This window comes from Lactuca sativa, chromosome 5 (genome assembly GCF_002870075.4).
Source record: "Lactuca sativa cultivar Salinas chromosome 5, Lsat_Salinas_v11, whole genome shotgun sequence".
In the NCBI taxonomy this organism is placed as follows: domain Eukaryota; kingdom Viridiplantae; phylum Streptophyta; class Magnoliopsida; order Asterales; family Asteraceae; genus Lactuca; species Lactuca sativa.
Genome location: NC_056627.2, coordinates 361,665,719 through 361,686,994, shown reverse-complemented (window position 1 = coordinate 361,686,994; position 21,276 = coordinate 361,665,719). Strand labels below are relative to the sequence as shown.

The window sequence follows — 21,276 nt, the reverse complement described above, 5'->3', positions numbered from 1 at the left end:
CTACACTCTCGTATCTAGGGGGAGTGTTACAAAGGACGTGTCTCCAATCTTAAGATTGATGAATTTAAAAGTAATAATACGGAAAATTCTGTTTTATTAGTCCTTCACTCTCGTATCTAGGGGGAGTGTTATCAAGGACGTGTTTAAAGTTCGAAGATTAATGTTATTGGTCCTTCACTCTTGTATCTAGGGGGAGTGTTATCAAGGACGTATCAAGAATACTAAGATTAACAATTTTACCAGTAATGATATGGAAAATCATTTGTGAAATATAAAATATAACATTTTATAATGAGTTTCACAATTAGTCTGAAAATTTAATTCTACAAGTTAAACGGTTGGTACTACGGTTTTCAGTGTTAAAAGCATACGGAATATGAAACATTTCATACGAAATAATAAGTTTGAGTACAAGATTTCCTTGTACTTTTGCTTGTATCCCACCCTAAGTGTACATGCAACGCTAAATACAGCCTAGGTGTAAGGGTATGAACTTACTGTTGGGTTTTGAGCATTCTAACACTCCTAAGTATACATGCAACCCTAAATACCTTGGATCTATGTTTTCTCTATTATACATGTAAATATGAACTTCCAAGGTATTATCCTAATCTAGCGTACAAAACAATGAATATAACAAGATAGAATACATACCTCTTTGATGTAGAAAGTCTTCATGAAGCTTGAGTGCCTAGTGCCCCAAGTGTGACACCTCAAATGGTTCACACAACACCAAATACACTTGGAATAACTTGAGAGAAACTTGAACACTCCTTGAAATCGTCTAGCCCTCACACTCACACATAGTGCACGATTTCTTGAGCCATGGGATTCTTTTATATGGTGGCTATTAGGGTTACACCATGTAACTCATGACTTTACCCATTCCTTATGCTCCATGGGTTTTAACCTCCATGGAGCATCCATGGGTCACCCCATGGACTTAGTCCAACATAGTGAATCTTGGATCATAAGCCCACATATATAAGAATGAATGATTTACACAATCAACCCATATATTTAATTAGTCTCCTTTTGATCACTTAATTAATTCCAAATTAATTCTTGATCAATACTAATTAAATAACCTTATTAATATATTAGAACTTATAATATATTAACAAACCTTAAGTGTTATTTCTCTCATTTTAGTCTATCCAAATGCATGATACCATGCAACCCAAATGGACCATGCCGGGTCGGGTCAAGTCTTACCAATTATAGTTATGGACTTAGACATTAATCCAACAGTCTCCCATTTGGATAAGTCTAAAACTATTATTGCGTATGACTTCAAGAACTGACTAGCAATCGTAGCTCTCAAAAGCTTTTGTCGAACTCTGACCTTGTAGATGAAGTCTGACCTTTGTCAATGACTTGTCCATTAGATAAGGGATCATATATTCCTCCATTCTAGATATCATATGGACTGAGACATGGATTATAATCATTCTCTCTGTCCATTTGTTGTTTCCCGATTTCCGATTTATGACGACTGGCTAATTGAACAAATCAAATCAGTCTTGGCCCGGCCGAGCACTTCCATTTTTCATCATCAAATCATCGAGGGGCCCACAGATATCGCTTTTATCCCGAAGGTAAAAGGAATGGATAAACTTCGACTCATATGGCTTGTTCTACTACTTGTTGAATCATACACAAAGGCACGTTTTATAACACCGAGTTACCGAATGCGTTTTCGTGCAATCAATGTACAACCAACTCATATCTCTAGGTTTGAAGAATATAAGATATTATCGTCTCATGATCACTCGTGATAAAATCCATGAAGTGATTCCAATGAGCGCGGGTTGCATCCAATACTCAGAACTTATGAGCACTCATGAGTGTTGTAGCCCTTTGTCCAACACCTTAGACCTCTATAAGCCAACCCATGACAGTCTTAATTCATATCTACTTCCAACATATGACCGACTGTGGATGATTTGAATAACTTACTAATTCCGGAAGAATAACCTAGTTTATTCGGGAAGTCAAAACATGCAAAGTGAAACACAATAATAATTGAATCCAATATGGTATCAAAACCTATGAACATAAATAAAACACCTTTTATTTATCACCATATGATTACACATTATTCATTGTATACTGTTTCAACTATCAACTTTATTCTTGAATTTAAAACAATAGTTGTCCCATGCTCCAAGCATGTACACTATGTTTTCTAAACACTAGTCATGTCATACACCAAGTATGCATACTATGTTTTTCTATGATCTTTACTTTGTGAAATAGATCAATTAAACATAACTCCAATGATCCTCTTTTCACAGTCCCAAATCCTTACTGCAAATGCAAAAATTCCAAATTCATGTGATTTACTGAAATCTGTTAGATTCTAAACTTATATGCATTGATCCTCTTGTAATGATTATGCACAAAGTCACAAGGACTTGACAACAAACATTACAAAGTATTCCAAAGGAGAATAACTCCTTGGAAACATCCTTCTTGCATTAAGTTCCCTTAATCTTACATAGATTGAAAATTCTAACTTTGAAACATTTCCAGATTCATTTTGACTATCACTTCTGAACAAGAGTTGCCTCCTTACAGATTATGTCAATATGGTCCTTCCTGAATTATCACTATACTTCCAACTGTCCTTGAGCACCCAATCTTTGGTAAACCTTAGATTGTCCTCGATAATTGATTAATCCTTTTAGTCATATCCAATTCTAGACCTTTTCCCTTCTTAATGCCCCAGGCATTTGGAAAATTTTAGAAAGTATGAATATAGCAGATGTAACCGATCCTATATCCGAAGCATATGGGACACGATTCATGATGTCTCACATAAAGAATAAACCAGTCTTTTGCTATAACATTTCCATTTCTATTTGCCAAGTTCTCATAATTCAGATTATGAAAAGGGATGTCGTAATCATACTTGAATTTTAGAACGCAAATAATGGACCCATATATAGAATTTTCTTATGTTGAGCCATCCCAACATGAAATTCATATATATATATATATATATATATATATATATATATATATATATATATATATATATATATATATCCTTGACTAAATACGATTAAAAACTCAATCTAAGCTTTTAGATTTGAGATGAAGTATAATTTCCTCTCCCTTAATTATAGCAAAACAACTCTTTTCCAATTGAAACTTTTGTTTTCTATAATTAACATTGCTAACTTGCAATACTTATCATAATTATCATGCTCCCACTAACATGATGATTATTAGCATGACACTTATGCTCCCACTAGCTTTGACATGTACTCAGAAATTAGCTGACTTTCTTACCAAAGTTCAGATTTCTGATACCAGATTATTTTGATAAAACTTTATCAAAATCATACACCTTCCCTTAGATAGCTCATAGGTGTGTCTAAAAAATTATGAAGATGGATGCCGTAATCATAATGCTTAGGCCGTTTTGCCACTTCTCACACGTCCAGGTTAGTGTGCCGGTTAACCACACACGCTCCACTAACGACTTTGAGAATGCAAATATCGCAATTGCTATCTAGCTAAAATCTACTTAGTGAAAGTGTTTCCTCACCATCATTTTCATGAATCGGAGAGAAACCTTATGACCCTTAGATTTTTATGGTGTATGAGTTCCTACCCATATGAATTTGTCAAAACCATAATCACAAGACAAGGATAATGACAAATCAAAACTCATATGGATTGAACTCAATCTTAATTTCTTGCCACCTAGCAGCTCAATGGCCTGCCATTGCTTCCAAGTTGTTGTGCAACCAATTGAGAACTCTAAAAACTCATATGCAAAGCCAACTTTAACTGGAATGGGCACAGAATATGTCAACATGATAGGTTATAAACCTCAAGTCGTGTTCTAGTGAAGAACTTCAGGTTTTATTCTTGATTAGTTCTTGAGACTTTCAAGACCTTTCAGACTCTCACTGTCCTCTTGACCTATAAGACTCCCTTGTCAAACATCCAAGAGATAGTGCGGATTCTAATCAAGACAAACACTTCACATAATTGGCCTTAGTTGGTCTTTGTTTTATCCAAAACATCACAACTTACCAATTTCAAATGTACAAGAGTAGGAAACTTTTACTCTTACATTTGACAAGTGTTTTAAACCTTCTTTAAGACATATCACTCAAATTACAATCTTGGAGTATGACTCTAAGACTTGTATTGGAACGAAGTATGACTCATCTTCTTGATTTAACCATTTCAATAATTCAAGATTTCTCTTCTTAGTCATAAGAATGCACTAAGATTTCCTTAGAGAACTAATTGTGCTATGGTTTCTTAATCATTAAGATGATCACAAAACTGATACTAAAGTACTCTCCCATCTTTTCAGATTTGAGAAACTTTTATCCTTCTACCTAATTTGATTCTTCTTATTCGCTCTGCCATACATTGGAACCTTTTCCAATGTCTCAGAGTTACACTTAAGCTTGTAAGTATAATCATATTTACCGAGCTTTAGTAAACCATGACAAATAGTCTTATCGATCTTTTGTGGTGGACTTGACCAGTGCACAAGAATGTGTACTCAATCCCTTATTCCTTCACTTGACTCACACATCCATGTGAACAAGTAGTTAGTCTTTATTTTTTTTTCAATGCTTGAAAGTTCTCATTCATCATGCTATACAACTTGCATGATTCCAAGTTTCTATCCAACTGAAACTTGGGTGATGAGAATCTTTGCTTATTTGGTAAATTTAGACACTACCACAAATGAAAGAATCAAATTCACTTTCCAATATTGCTATCAGTGGAATCTTATAGCAACAACTTTTCACAAATGCCATTGTAAGCATACTTAAAATAAATAAAATCAAAACCTTTTTATTTTATTTTAAAACTTCGCAGAAAACTTATCCTTACAATCCATATGAAAACCTTGTTGTTATCTATTCCTAAGCAATATAAATATCATAACTCTTAAGTAATAGCCAAAAATTATAATCACCGAACCATGCGATTGAAATCCATCTTCGCGATCAGAATCAGCATGCACTTAATAGAGTTAGACAATGGACTTTACCTGAAGTAGAGCCAAACTTATTGATTTTAACATCCTTAGGTAAATTTGGCAGCTTCGCAACCAATGACCCTTCCTTTGGCAATAGTTACCTATGGACCCTTGATAATGGGACTATCTCAGACTTAGCCTCTCTCTTTACCATTTGGTCAACCGAGTTTACTATGGTTGATCCCTTTCCATCGGAAAGAGAGAACTTTATTGGATATCCAATGTCATTATTGTCAATGTCCACGAGTTTTAGGAAGTTGATCTTAGCAAATAGATAAGATCATTAAGGGTCTTGTCATAGTCTGTTTCATAGGAGTCCCAAAGGAACTCACTATGTAACTTAGAAAGTAGTTGAGGCACCAACTTTCTCACACTTTGACACCCAACTCTCCCGGCTTGTCAATATGTGACTACATCTCCAAGATGTGATCACACATAGACCTTTGCTTGCCAATAGGGCTTGAGTGACCTTAAAATTTTCAAGAACTTGTGGGTTAGGGAGAATAATTGGAGGAGATGAAAGAAGTATGATTTCAATGGGACATCATCTTCAATTAGGAAAGCTTGTTTCAAGAGATTTAGGAAGATCATAAATGTCTAAACAGACATCTTTTTAGGAGATATTCAAGATAGTTGATTTAAAGTCCTTAATATGACACCCAATATGAAATATTAAGGCCAGGACCCAACAAACTATTTTATAACTTAGAATAGGGATGCCGTAATCCAAGCTATAGAATATTCGAAGGTAGGTGAATGACGATTCACCAATTTCCACCAAGATAACTGAAATGTATTATTAGGTTTTAATTGGTTTTTGAAACTCCTAGATCTTTGAGATTCATTGAACTTTTCAATGGCATGTTTCAATCTCGAGTGCGCCCTTCAGGTTTTGTGACTGGGATGCCGAGGATCACAAAACAAGGTGTGAAGTAACCATGCAAATTACTTGGTACCCATAAGTGTTTACCCCTCAATCAATGTGCCGGTTAACCACACACGCTCCATCGATACTATGATAAACATTAAGTTACCCTTTGCCTACCTTGTTAAATACAAGTTAGTGTGCCGGTTAACCACACACGCTCCACTAACCGACTTAAACAAAGTGCCAAGTGTAATTTCATGGATTAGCACTTTATTCACATTTTCCTAAGTAACTAAGATTGGGTATTTAATAAGAGTTTAGTTACTTAGTATTTATCATTAATACTTTTAATGAAGGGAGAAGTATAGTCCTGTCAAACCCGTTCGGCTAATGACCCTCCACCGGTCAAGGAAGCGGTGGGTGAGAGTGGACACCCATTAAACTGCCATTTTATAGGCAGTAACCTTATACCCCCCTTATAGACCGGCTTCGTGAATGAGGCCTACTAACGGTAAGACTGGCTTTACTCTAAGGGCTAACTTGGAATTCTAAGGGCTGAATTTTAACTTTTAAAATTCTAAGGGCTAACTTGGAATTAAAGTATTCATAAGAGAAAACTTTACAAATTCCAAAACTTGAGGGCAAGTTTTGAAACTATTCAAAACTCTTGGATTTTCATAACTTATGAGTTTAATTAAAGTTTTAAAAACTTTAATGAAGTGACTCTTGAACATCCATAACTTAAGGACAAGTTATGGAGTCATAAAACAATTTAATAAGGAAAAAGACTCTTCATTTTGTAACCTATGGCAACTTTTATGAGTTTAAGATTCATAAATGTGACTTATAAGTTACATAAACACATTTTATGAAATTCTTTTAGATTAATTTGGATTAAAACCAACTATCACATAATTTTATTCATTAATCTAAATTCACTCATAAAACAAGGTAACACAAAAAAATTTTGGTGATCCATGACTTATTCTTAAGTTATGGAATCCTTTAAAACATTAACACCAAATTTTGCAACTCCATAAAAACTTTGAATCAATTTTTTTTAAAACCTTTTCATATCCATAACTTATGGAGGTTTCAAAAAATAAAACTCTTTAGATCAAACTTTTAAAACTAATAAAATAATCATATCATTTTATCTTTTATTAAATTTGACCTGATTCAACTCATAAAGCAAATTATTCAAATTTTACAAATAATTAGTTTTTCACAAGAACAAGTAATTATCTTAACGTTTGACAAACTTCATGTTTTTTTCCTTTTTTTTCAACTTTGAAAATAAAATATTTGCATCAATATAACAGAAAACAACCCGTGGCTCTGATACCACTGTTGGGTTTTGAGCATTCTAACACTCCTAAGTGTACATGCAACCCTAAATACCTTGGATCTATGTTTTCTCTATTATACATGCAAATGTGAACTTCCAAGGTATTATCCTAATCTAGCATACAAAACAATGAATATAACAAGATAGAATACATACCTCTTTGATGTAGAAAGTCTTCATGAAGCTTGAGTGCCTAGTGCCCCAAGTGTGACACCTCAAATGGTTCACACAACACCAAATACACTTGGAATAACTTGAGAGAAACTTAAACACTCCTTGAAATCGTCTAGCCCTCACACTCACACATAGTGCACGATTTCTTGAGCCATGGGATTCTTTTATATGGTGGCTATTAGGGTTACACCATGTAACTCATGACTTTACCCATTCCTTATGCTCCATGGATTTTAACCTCCATGGAGCATCCATGGGTCACCCCACAGACTTAGTCCAACATAAGGAATCTTGGATCATAAGCCCACATATATAAGAATGAATGATTTACACAATCAACCCATATATTTAATTAGTCTCCTTTTGATCACTTAATTAATTCCAAATTAATTCTTGATCAATACGAATTAAATAACCTTATTAATATATTAGAACCTATAATATATTAACAAACCTTAAGTGTTATTTCTCTCATTTTAGTCTATCCAAATGCATGATGCCATGCAACCCAAATGGACCATGCCGGGTCGGGTCAAGTCCTACCAATTATAGTTATGGATTTAGACATTAATCCAACACTTACCAGACAAGAAATGTGTCGGTTAGGGTGCTAAGTGTCAGTTTAGGGCGTGAACACGCGCGAGGATCCTATGTAACATGAGGATATACATAATTGTATCTAATTAGACTTTTAACTACTAATTAAGTAAGATAATACACTCCGAGGCACGAAAATACTTTATATCAAGTGTTAGGAATGATCCGGGTTGCATCTAAGGGGGTGTAGGGCCTAGTTATGGAGTTTACTCTTCAAGAGTAAACTCTTAGACGATATTTCAACCCAATGACCATATCCCCATGAGTTTATGGTCGTAAACTCATGGGTGGTGTGTTCTTAGATGTTTAAAGGTCTTACAACACTTGAGGAATTAAGCTAGGTTCAATTCGAGGGCATAGGAAGTGACTAAGGCTTCAATTTGATCACTTTGACGAGTTCATGGTTGTAAACATAGATTTTACGGCCGTAAACTCTTACTTGGCCCTTTCTTGCATGATTTGGGGTCTCAAATGAAAGAATACAAGGCTTTATGCATTAATCCAAGCCATAAGGGAAAGTTAGGGCACCATTTGACCTCCTTAAGAGAGTTTATGACCAAAGAACCATTCCCTTGGGGGTTTACGACCGTAATCCCTTTATGGTCATGTTTTCTTTCAAGTTTAAGGTCCCTAATTCGATGGTGGTTGGTTCTAGACATTATCTCAAGCCATAGGAGGTGTTTAAGGGGTAATTTAACACCTTAAATGATGTTTACAGCCTATGAAGGAGGGTTTATGGTCCAAGAATGTTCTTGGGCCGTAAACTCATGTTTACTCCCCAATTGATAAGATTTTGGTGTTCTAAACTCGTACATGCAAGTCCCTAAGTCATAGCTAAGCACTAGGAGTGATTTGCAAGGGTTTCGGGGCTTCAAAACCCCATTTATGGGAGTTTGCGGTTTGGGGTTGTTCCTGGGCCGTAAACAAAAGTTTTTGAGGGTTTTGGATGATTTAAACCCGAATTTTCATGCTAGACAAGCTAAACTACAAGCTAGGATAGATCACTTACCAATTTGGAGCTTGAAAGGGGTGTTTTTGGATCAAAATTAGCTTGTAGAGAGAGAGTAGAGAGAGTTATGAGTGGGAAAAAGCTTCAAATGAAGTCCACTCACCCTTATATAGGGTTTGAGTTTGTGGACCGATGGAAATCTACCCAATATCGACGTTAAACGGAGCTTATGTTCGTACCCGATTAAATTGTCGTAACCCGACGTGGTCGTGAATTAGAAACTTTTTAAAAAGAATATCGAGGGTGTTTCGTGTGTTTCTAATGCGTTTGGACACTCATGAAGTCATAATAAAAGTCTCAATTTAAATAACCTAATCCAAAATGTTAACCGAACAATTCGATAAAGACGAATTTTATTGACAGAAACGGGTTACAGTGACGGAATAAATTTCAGGTTGTCACAGTAATGCAAGTATCGCATAATGATCAAAGTGAGACAAGTGAGTTACAAGGAAAACCCTTGATCCTTTATAGTATCTCTGACATAAAACCTTGGGAAGTGATAATGATCACCTGCCTTGTTGTTTTTATTGATTTGAATGTGAGATTACAATAATGGTGATGGTAATACGAATACAAATGTAGTAGTAGAGCTAATTGTGTTTGTAGTGTGTGAATTAAAGGGTATTTATAGTCTAGACTAAACAACAATAAGTCTGATATTTCTGGGATCCTCTTGAACGAGTATATACATGTTGTTTAACTTGGCATTCCCAGGTCTTAAGCCTAGTTGAAGCGATTCTTCGTTGAGAATGAGTCTTATGTTGACCATTTTACACATGTGAGAAAAAACGTATAAACATGTCCGTTAAAAGTGTAAGGAAATAAAAACTTTAGTGATCAGGATCCTGAGGTATGTATAAGGATCCTGAGGCTTCGTTAACATCAAGGATCCTGAATATTGTTCCGACATCCTACCTCTAACAATATATATATATATATATATATATATATATATATATATATATATATATATATATATATATATATATATATATATATATATTAAAAACAAAAAATAAAAAAAATACATAAAATAGAGCTAACCAATCAAAAGAAGATAGAGACAACAGTGTAAGAAACTTTCACCCAAAAATCTTTCACCTTACACCACACCGAATCCTAGGTTGTGGTGTTCCTGGATGCGGTTCCAGAACCACTCATCCACCACTCACCCATACCGTCCGTCCTAAGTATACAAACATCTCATGAAAGCAAAATAAAGTAATTTAGGCATATTGACATGTATCCCAACTTTCAACACTTGAACTCACATCGTATTTTGCATAATAGTTTTAGAGACGATGTGTGTAATTTTTATAAATCAAATAGATGATACATGTTAGAAGTTCAAATCTTAGACAAAAAAACTACATATATGTATATTCCACTTGGAGAAAAATGTCGTTTACTTTTATTTATGTTATTATTAGCATACAATGTCGGTTTATGTTTAACGTCCCATATTCCAAGACTGGTCTATATCAAACTTCTTGATGGTGAATGACATATTATTACAATGTCATGTATATTTGTCAACCAAAAAGACTAGAGGTGGAATTGATACGATACCGATTTTTTTTCTTCAAACCCCATGTACCGTATCAAATAGTTGGTAGAAGAATTTAACTACCAGTACCATACGAACTATACTTGGTACCAGTTTATTTGGCTACCAAAATTTTTTATATTTGAAGAGTTTGACACTTGATTAGCTATATTAGGCTTCACATTGTAATCATCACCCAAATTGTTAGAAAATTTTCCAAAATCAAAAACAAAATAATCAAAAAAAATTTCATCAATGTTTAGTATTGGTTATGCACATGTAAAATAAATAACTATAATGTATAATGCAAAGTCCACATGTTGATCAAACCCTAAAAGTCAACACTTGTGAGTATGTTGTGCGTACCAGATCCTTACGTTGGGCGTACTCGACCGCTACGCAGTTATCGGGATGTTTGACCCCTACACCCCATGTACTGGGATTTACGCTCAGCGTACCAGTTCTACTTTTATCTCACTTATGGTCTTAATCATTTAAGACCTTAGCTCAAAATACAATTCTGGACCCCCTTACAGTCTCTTAATCCATAAATTCGAAGACTTTTTGCCTTTGCATGGCTGGTTTGGATTCAAACACTAAAAACCTTCATCGTTTTTCTTCCTTAAGCTCATATCCCATGCAGGGTTACATCTTAATGACCAGGATTGGATTTTTATGACCTTATAACACGAAATACACTAGCAAGGGACAGATCTCAGTTCTTAGGGCTTATCAACTCACAAAGCCATCAACTTTTAGGACAAAAACCCTAAAATACCCCATACATGTACACAAAACAGAAAAAGGAAGAAAGTTTGAAGCTTTATACCTCCAATTGAAGCTTCCCACACTGATAAGCTGTAACATCCCCCTCTGACACGTATCACAATATTGTCCACTTTGGGCCACTCGACACGAGGACTTCCCAGGGGGTCACCCATCCTGGTACTACTCCCGCCCGAGCACGCTTAACTGCAGAGTTCTTATGGGATCTGCTGCCCTCACGGCTTTAAAACGCGTTGTGATAGGGAAGGTATCCACACCCCTTATAAGGAATGCTTAGTTCTCCTTCCCAGCCGATGTGGGATCAGATCTAACCCACTTTCACCCCCCATTATAGGGTTCGACGTCCCCGTCGAACACATCGACCCGTGCCCTAGCTCTGATACCATTTGTAACATCCCCCTCTGGCACGTATCACAATATTGTCCGCTTTGGGCCACTCGGCACGAGGACTTCCCAGGGGGTCACCCATCCTGGTACTACTCCCGCCCGAGCACGCTTAACTGCAGAGTTCTTATGGGATCTGCTGCCCTCACGGCTTTAAAACGCATTGTGATAGGGAAGGTATCCACACCCCTTATAAGGAATGCTTAGTTCTCCTTCCCAGCCGATGTGGGATCAGATCTAACCCACAAGCTAGATGAGTTGGTAAAGCGCTGAAGGGATGCGAGCTGGAGGTCGCGTGTTCGATCCCCAGCACCTCCAAAATCCGTGTCTTATTAGGGTGGGTTGCACCTGATCCTACATCGGCTTGGAAGGAGAACGAAACATCTCCTTATAAGGGGTGTGGATACCTTCCTTGTCACAACGCGTTTTAAAGCCGTGAGGGCAGCAGATCCCATAAGAACTCTGCAGTTAAGCGTGCTCGGGCGGGAGTAGTACCAGGATGGGTGACCCCCTGGGAAGTCCTCGTGCCGAGTGGCCCAAAGCGGACAATATTGTGATACGTGCCAGAGGGGGTTGTTACAAATGGTATCAGAGCTAGGGTACGGGTCGATGTGTTCGACAGGGACGTCGAACCCTATAATGGGGGGTGAGGGTGGGTTGCACCTGATCCTACATCGGCTTGGAAGGAGAACGAAACATCTCCTTATAAGGGGTGTGGATACCTTCCTTGTCACAACGCGTTTTAAAGCCGTGAGGGCAGCAGATCCCATAAGAACTCTGCAGTTAAGCGTGCTCGGGCGGGAGTAGTAGCAGGATGGATGACCCCCTGGGAAGTCCTCGTGCCGAGTGGCCCAAAGCGGACAATATTGTGATACGTGCCAGAGAGGGTTGTTACATAAGCTCAGATCCAAGTGCTTGGGCTCTTACTCCTTCTTCTCCAAAGCTTCCTTTCCACTCCTAAATCTTAAGAACACACCAACAAGCTCTCAAAGGCACTCTCTAGCTGCAAGAACGAGGATTAGGGTTTTAGATGGATAAGTCTCTAGAAATGGTGGCCAACAATGAGGCCATAACGTTCTTTAAATAGGGGGCTCATTTGGAATTAGGGTTTCACTTTGGGCCTACTACGCCCCGCGTACTAGGTAACCTCCGCGTCATGAATACGCTCACGAGTACGCGCGGCGTACTCTTTATTACGCCCAGCGTACTCGATCATCACACAAACTACTCAAGGGCTAAAGTTGACAACTTAAGGAAAGAAGAAGGGCCAAGGAAATATACCTGATTCCGGGATGTTACTATTCTCCCCCACTAGATTCAGACTTCGCCCTTGAAGTTTTGCGTCGCAAATAGTTCGGGGTACTGCTCCCGCATCTCCGACTCCAGTTCCTGAGTCAAATCGGACCCCTTCTGATGTTTCCACTGGACCTGAACCAGGGGTACTTCCTTGTTCCTCAGAACCTTCACCTTCCAATCTAGGATTGCGATCGGCCTCTCAATGTAATTCAGACTCGCATCCACCTGAATGTCCTCTAATGGTACTATTGTCGTCTCATCAGCCACACACTTCCACAACTGGGACACGTGGAAGGTGATATGGATCTGGCTCAACTCCTCAGGTAGCTCCAACTGATATACTACCTTGCCTACCCTGGCAATCATCCTGAAAGGTCCAATATATCGAGGCCCCAACTTGCCCTGCTTCCTGAACCGGATTACTCCTTTCCATGGGGAAACTTTCAGAAGCACAAAATCTCCGACTTGGAACACAAGCTCGGATCGTCGTCTGTCTGCGTAACTCTTCTGACAACTCTGAGCCATTTGCAACCTCTATCTGACCTGCAGAATCTGCTCAGTCATCTTCAGCACTATCTCAATGCCGCCCATAACTCTCTGCCCCACCTCTCCTCAACAGATGGGAGTACGACACCTCCTCCCATAAAGAAGCTCAAAGGGAGGCATACTAATGCTCAAGTGATGTCTGTTGTTATAGGGAAAATTAGCCAAGGGTAGGTATGTTTCCCAACTCCCACCAAAGTCCATAACGCATGCTCGAAGCATGTCCTTGAGCGTCTGAATCGTCCGCTCACTCTGTCCGTCTGTATGTGGGTGGTAGGCGATACTAAAATGCAATCGCGTTCCAAACTCCTCATGGAACTTCTTCCAGAATCTGGAAGTAAAACTCACGTCCCGATCCGACACTATGGACGTCGGTACTCCATGCCGAACTACCACCTCTCACACATAAATCTCTACCAGTCTCTCAGCAGAAGAGCTCTCACTAATAGCAAGGAAGTGAGCACTCTTCATCAACCGATCCACAATCACCTAGACTGCGTTAACTCCACGCGCCATTCTCGGTAATTTGGTGATAAAGTCCATTGGTATCTGCTCCCACTTACACTGGGGAATCTCCAAAGGTTGCAATGGACCATGTGGACGTTGGCGCTCTTCATTGACCCGACGGCAGGTCAAGCACCTCTCTACTACCCACGTGATGTCCCTCTTCATACAGGGCCACCAATAGTCTCTCTTTAGATCTAAAAACATCTTAGTGGCCCCGGGATGGATCGAAAATCTCGACCTATGCGCCTCCTCCATCAGAATGCTACGAGCCCTGCCCGTATAAGGCACCCAAATCCGACCTCGAAAGGTCATAAGTCCCTGTCTATCCATCACAAATTCGGATACCTGGCCGATCACCTGCTCCTTCCTGCGGTTCTCCGGTCTCATGGCCTCTGCATGGGCCTCTCGAATGGTATCCAATATTGGAGTCATCATTGTCATCCTCATGCATATATCCCGAATCGGGGCACTCTCCGTCGTGCGGCTCAGGGCATCGGCTACCACGTTAGCCTTACCTGGGTGATACAGAATCTCACAGTCATAATCTTTTACCACATCCAAGCACCTTCTGTAGCGCATATTCAGGTTAGGCTGATCCATCAGATACTTCAAGCTCTTGTGGTCCGTGTAAATGGTACACCGAACCCCGTACAAGTAGTGGCGCCAGATCTTGAGGGCAAACACCACTGCCCCCAACTCTAAATCATGGGTGGCATACCTCGTCTCATGAGGCTTCAACTGCCTCGATGCATAAGCTATCACGTTCCCTATCTGCATAAGCATTGCACCTAACCCCGATATAGATGCATCGTAGTAAACCACGAAGTCCTCCATTCCCTCAGGAAGAGCTAACACTGGAGCTTCGTACAATCTCTGGCGAAGGGTCTCAAACGAGGTCTGCTTATCGGGACCCCAAACAAAAGCAACGCCCTTCTGGGTCAACTTGGTGAGAGGAACAACAATCTTGGAGAAATCTCTGATAAACCTCCGGTAGTAGCTGGCCAACCCCAAAAAACTCCCGATCTCGGTGGGGGATCTCGACACCTCCCAACTCACAACTGCCTCAATCTTGGCTGGGTCGACTAAAATCCCATTCTGATTAATAAGGTGTCCCAAGAACTGGACCTTTCGTAACCAGAAATCACACTTGGAGAATTTGACATAAAGCCTTTTCGATCACAATACTCCAAGGACCTCTCTCAAATGCTCCTCATGTTGTTCTCTAGACCTCGAATATACCAAACTATCGTCGATAAACACGATCACCGAAAGATCCAACATAGGCCTGCATATCCGGTTCATGAGATCCATGAACGTTGCTGGTGCATTGGTGAGCCCGAAAGGCATCACCACGAACTCTTAATGCCCATAACGAGTTATAAATGTTGTCTTCTGAATATCCTCCTCACGAACCCTCATCTGGTGATAACCAGACCTCAAATCGATCTTGGAAAACCAAGATGCACCCTGCAACTGATCGAACAGATCGTCGATCCTTGGAAGTGGATAACGCTTCTTGACCGTCAGCTTGTTCAACTCCAGATAATCAATACACATCCGGTGCGAGCCATCCTTTTTCTTGACAAAAAGGATCGGTGCTCCCCACGGCGAGCTACACGGTCGGATAAATCCTTTTCCCAATAGCTCCTGAAGCTACAAGAATAACTCTTGCATTTCTGGCGGCGCAAGGAGATAGGGTGCCTTGGCGATAGGTGCCGCCCCTGGAAGCAAATCAATGCGAAACTCTACCTGCCTCTTGGGAGGCACACCCGGTAACTCCTCGGGAAAAACGTTCAGAAACTCGCTAACTACCGGAACCTCAGCGATAGTACTCGGTCTCTCCGCAACATCCCGCGTATCTGACACATACGCAAGAAAACCCATGCAACCCTGCTGCAAGATCTGCCTCGATCGAGCAGCCGAACAAAATGCTGACCCATGTCGGGTACCCTCACCGAATACTGTAAGTACTCCCCCACTAGGGTTTCGGATGGTCACCAGCTGACGCTCACAGTCGATCATGGCTCCGAATCGGCTCAACCAGTCCATTCCTATGATGACACAGACATCCCCCATCGCGATAGGTACCAAATCTATCGGAAACTCGACTCTAAAAATCTCAAGCAAACATCTCTGGATCACATCAGTCGCAAAAACAGCATGCTCATCGGCTATGGAGACTCGCAAAGGTTGACTCAACGTCTCACGTCGGATACTAATGTGACGACTAAATGCTAGGGATACGAAAGATCGACTCACACCCGAGTCAAACAACACCAAAGCATGTACATAACTCACAAGAAAAGTACCTAAACATATCACAAATAAGCACCATATATAAACAAAAGAATAAGCAAAAGATTACCTACCAGCCACAACATCGGGTGTTGCGCGGACCTCTTCCGCTGTCAACTGGAAGGCTCTACCGCGAGCCTTCGGTTCCTCAGCCTACACAAGCCGACTCTTTGTAGCTCGAGTAGTAGTAGGCGCAGATCCCTGCGTTGATCCCTAAAGCAACTGTGGGCACTCGGCCTTCCTATGGCCATTCTAGTTGCAATGGAAGCAAACCGAAAAACCCTTGGGTCAATCCCTCGCGATATGTCCCTCCTTCTCGCACTTGTAACACACACCTGCTCTACATACCCATCATGGCTCTTGTCGCACTTCCCACAAGTGCGACCCTTCTGACCTCCCGATCTCGAATCAACAGGCTTTGCCCGCTTGGCCGTCGGCTGAGACTGTGCTGGCCACCTATCCCTCCTCTGAGACTCCGCCTCCTCCTTGGCTCGAGTCTCTAGCTCAATCTCCCTCTTCCGAGCATTTTCCTGGAGCTCGAAAAATGTTCGGTATGTCGAGTTCGCCACAAACTCACGAATGTATCTCCTCAGAATTCTCAGATATCGGCTCATACGTGCCTGGTCAGTAGACACGTGCTCAGGGCAAAACAACACTCTCTTATGAAACATCCATGTGATCACAGTCACAGACTCAGTCCCCTGCTTGAGGGACAAGAAATCTCGGGCCAACCGTTCCCTCTCCACTGGGGTAATGTACTCGTCTCGAAACATAGCGGTGAACCTCTTGCAAGTTACCGTGGTAAGCTCTGTAGTAGTAAAGTCAGCTATCACAAACTTTCACCAGTCCTTCGCTCCCAAGCGAAGCTGGTTCAGCGCGAACCGCACCCTCAGATGCTCCGGAAAAGTACATGTGTAGAAGCATCCCTCAATGTCATAGATCCATCTCATCGCGGCTATCGGATCTTGAGTCCCATCAAACTCTGGTGGCTTCGTGTTGCTGAACTCCCGGTATAGCAACAAGTCACCCCCCTGTGGCCTAGCAGCAGCGACGGCTGCGGTGGCCGTAGCAACAGCAGCATCGGCAAGAGCAGTATACCGCTCGTCAAATGTCTCAATCAGCGTGGTCTTGATTAACCCAAACATCTCTGGTATCTCAGCTCGAATGGCTGCAACCACCTCATCATGAATCATCCTGCGAATCTCATCATCGGTAACACCGCTGCTCTATGGGGTGTGGCGCGTACCCACCATGATGTCTTTGAAACACAACATAAAAGAAATCAGAGACTCGCTCGAGTATTCTCGCACTCAGTCACTCAACCCTACTTGTTCCTTAGTACCCTAAGGATTCTTACTTGAACTGCTCACTGGTCCGGTGTTTCCAGTAGTACGGGCCCTATACTACCTTCCACACCACATCAATATTCACCTCAAGTCCTCCTCCTAGGATTCCAGATCACAAGTACTCTATATCTTGCTGAACGCAGGCTACCCTCCAGTAGACCTCTCATAAGCTCCTCTCTGCTACCTACTCACACTTGAAGTAATTCATAGTAGCAGTAACTTCTAGGCTAAGGCATCACAAATCAGTCCACTCCAGTCCTAAATATAAATACCTAGCCTACTCTAGCATGCATAACACATCTCATAACACATAATGTAAGGGTATTTTGGGAAATCACCGTTCAGGCGCTGGCTGATTGTACACACTGCTCTTTTCCACTTCCTCTTGAAATCTTTTACTCGTTTTGGAAAAATCATTTTCTTTTTGTAAACTTTTCTCAAATCCTCAGTTTGAGTTCAGATATGCCCGAAGGTGTATCAGAACACCTCAAACCAAGGCTCGGATACCAACTTGTAACGACATAATTTTTCAAACAAAATTTTCAATTTTAAAACTCATAAAACATATGTCTCATCATTAATTCTCAAAAACAACCAACAAGTTTTCAACACAATTATTCAAATCCAGGATCCTCTAACATGTTCCATCTCGACTGTGTGTGTGTGTATAATCATACCAGCGTCTTCCCGTTATCTCCCAAGGTACCTGAAACACATAACACATAACACGGTAAGCACGAATGCTTAGTGAGTTCTCCAAAATACCACATACAACAAATTCGCCACTCGAGGCTATACTCTGTAAGGCCCTCCGGCCCATGTGTCTCAGCAGGACACTCCAGTCCCGTGGCTCGTTGGACCCTCTGGTCCGGTGTAGCTCGTTGGACCCTCTAGTCCGGTCTGATTGAGAACCCTCTGGCCTCATAGTTCATTGGACCATCCGGTCCGGTCTAAGCAACAATAATATAACATACAATACATATCACATAATCATGCATAACTCAACAAGCACATAAGACCCTCTTGTCACACATAACTACCACTCTAGGTAATGTATAGTGAGAAGACTCACCTCGAACTAACTCGGAATAATCTCGGACTCAAATCTCCGGTCTAGCCTCCGCCTAATACACACAAACGAAATTCTTATTTAATAACAGCACTCATTAAGCTAGACAACCCTCCCTATGTTCTCACAGAAGGGTAAAAGACCATTTTACCCCTTCATGAGTCCAAAAGTCCACTTGTTGACCAAACCCTAAAAGTCAACGCTTGTGAGTACGTTGCGCGTACCAAATCCTTACGTTGGGCGTACTCGACCGCTACGCAGTTATCGGGCTGTTTGACCCCTACACCCCATGTACTGGGATTTACGCTCAGCGTACCAGTTCTACTTTTATCTCACTTATGGTCTTAATCAGTTAAGACCTTAGCTCAAAATACAAATCTGGACCCCCTACGGTCTCTTAATCCATAAATTTGAAGACTTTTTGCCTTTGCATGGCTGGTTTGGATTCAAACACTCAAAACCTTCATCGTTTTTCTTCCTTAAGCTCATATCCCATGCAGGGTTAGATCTTAATGACCAAGATTGGATTTTTATGACCTTATAACACGAAATACACTAACAGGGGACGGATTTCGGTTCTTAGGGCTCATCAACTCACAAAGCCATCAACTTTTAGGACAAAAACCCTAAAATACCCCATACATGTACACAAAACAGAAAAAGGAAGAAAGTTTGAAGCTTTATACCTCCAATTGAAGCTTCCCACACTGCTAAGCTCAGATCCAAGTGCTTGGGCTCTTACTCCTTCTCCAAAGCTTCTTTTCCACTCCTAAAGCTCAAGAACACACCAACAAGCTCTCAAAGGCGCTCTCTAGCTACAAGAACGAGGATTCGGGTTTTAGATGGACAAGTCTCTGGAAATGGTGGCCAACAATTAGGTCATAACGTTCTTTAAATAGGGGGCTCATTTAGAATTAGGATTTCATTCTGGGCCTAGTACGCCCCGCGTACACCTTGGTACACCCCACGTACTAAGCAACCTCCGCGTCATGAATACGCTCACGAGTACGCGCGGCGTACTCTCTATTACGCCCAGCTTACTCGATCATCACACAAACTACTCGATGGCTAAAGTTGACAACTTAAGGAAAGAAAAAGGGCCAAGGAAATATACCTGGTTCCGGGATGTTACACTAAGAAGTGGTTAGTTAATTGTTTTTAGTTTTCTTGTTTTGAGTAATGTATAATAATTGTGTAATGTATAAGTAATGCCAATTGCAAACTTAATTGAAACATAGAAATGTGATAATTAATATTTCTTCATATTTATTAATGGATATATATATATATATATATATATATATATATATATATATATATATATATATATATATATATATATATATATATATATATATCAATTGGTTGGTAACAATGGTATTCAAAATTGTGTACCATTACAATACCAAGTTTACTTAATTGGTATGGTAATATCTACTAAACGTATTGGCTACCAAACATCTTGGTTACCAATTTAATTGGTTTGATTAGTAACATTGTTGGTTAGTTATCTGTGGTATATATTTATCGGTCCTAAAAAAAGACAATCATTTCTTCCTAAGTATTGTTCATCAATAAATCAATACCTAACCTTGATTGCGCTTTAATGTGGTTGGTTGTTTTAAAAAAACATTGATTGCACTTTATAAAATTTAATAATAATATTAATATGTTTTCATTATTAATACAAGGGCAAAAGCCTCAAACATGATAGCGTAATATGTTTCAAATAATCAATTGAAAAAGCCTTTATGTTAGTTTCTAATTGCAAAAAAGAAACTACATTATTTTTTTAATTATAAGATTAGTTTTATTGTCGAAAAATGAATGTCTGTCCGTCAATATCATGCCAGCCTCGTTCAGTCGTTTGGGGTACATAATTACACATGTATTGATATAAATCTACTGCCGACCTCGTTCAGTCATCTGGGCTACATAATAATTACATATGTATTGATATAAATCAAATTCACAAGTTTGTTGAACGTTGCTTTCTTTATTTGAAGAAGTCTTGTGGGACCCTCGTATGTGGTATTTGATTAAAAAAACTGGTGGTGGGGACGAGGACTCAATTTACGGTGATCACTGGCTACATAATAATTACCGAGAATTTGGTTGTTTATCTAAAAATGATTTTTAAATTTATTTACTTCTTGAGAAGTCAATAAATTACAAAGAAAACGTTTGTGTATAGAAAAAAAAAATTTTAAAATTTTTTGTTTAGTCTTTGAGAATGAGATGTTAAGAAGTTATAATTTCTAACTTTTTAAAACAATTTATAGCTCATTATGTTTAAAAAGTAGATAAAAACAAAATTAAATCAAATATTTTGAACTTATTGACTTTTGCAACTATAAAATGTGATATAAACACTTTTTTAGAAACTTGGTTTCCTACCTTCATAAGTTAATAAGCCATTTTGAATAAAAATAATTTTTAACTTCAAAATGAAATCTCAAACACAATCTAAAAAATTTGGTTATTG

At 39.6% G+C, this 21,276-nt stretch overlaps 1 pseudogene; it reads right to left on the bottom strand.

Moving 5' to 3' along the window:
- Positions 1 to 11,469: 11,469 nt before the first annotated feature.
- LOC111915114 (5S ribosomal RNA) lies at positions 11,470 to 11,587 on the bottom strand (annotated as a pseudogene).
- Between the last annotated feature and the right edge of the window lie 9,689 nt (positions 11,588 to 21,276).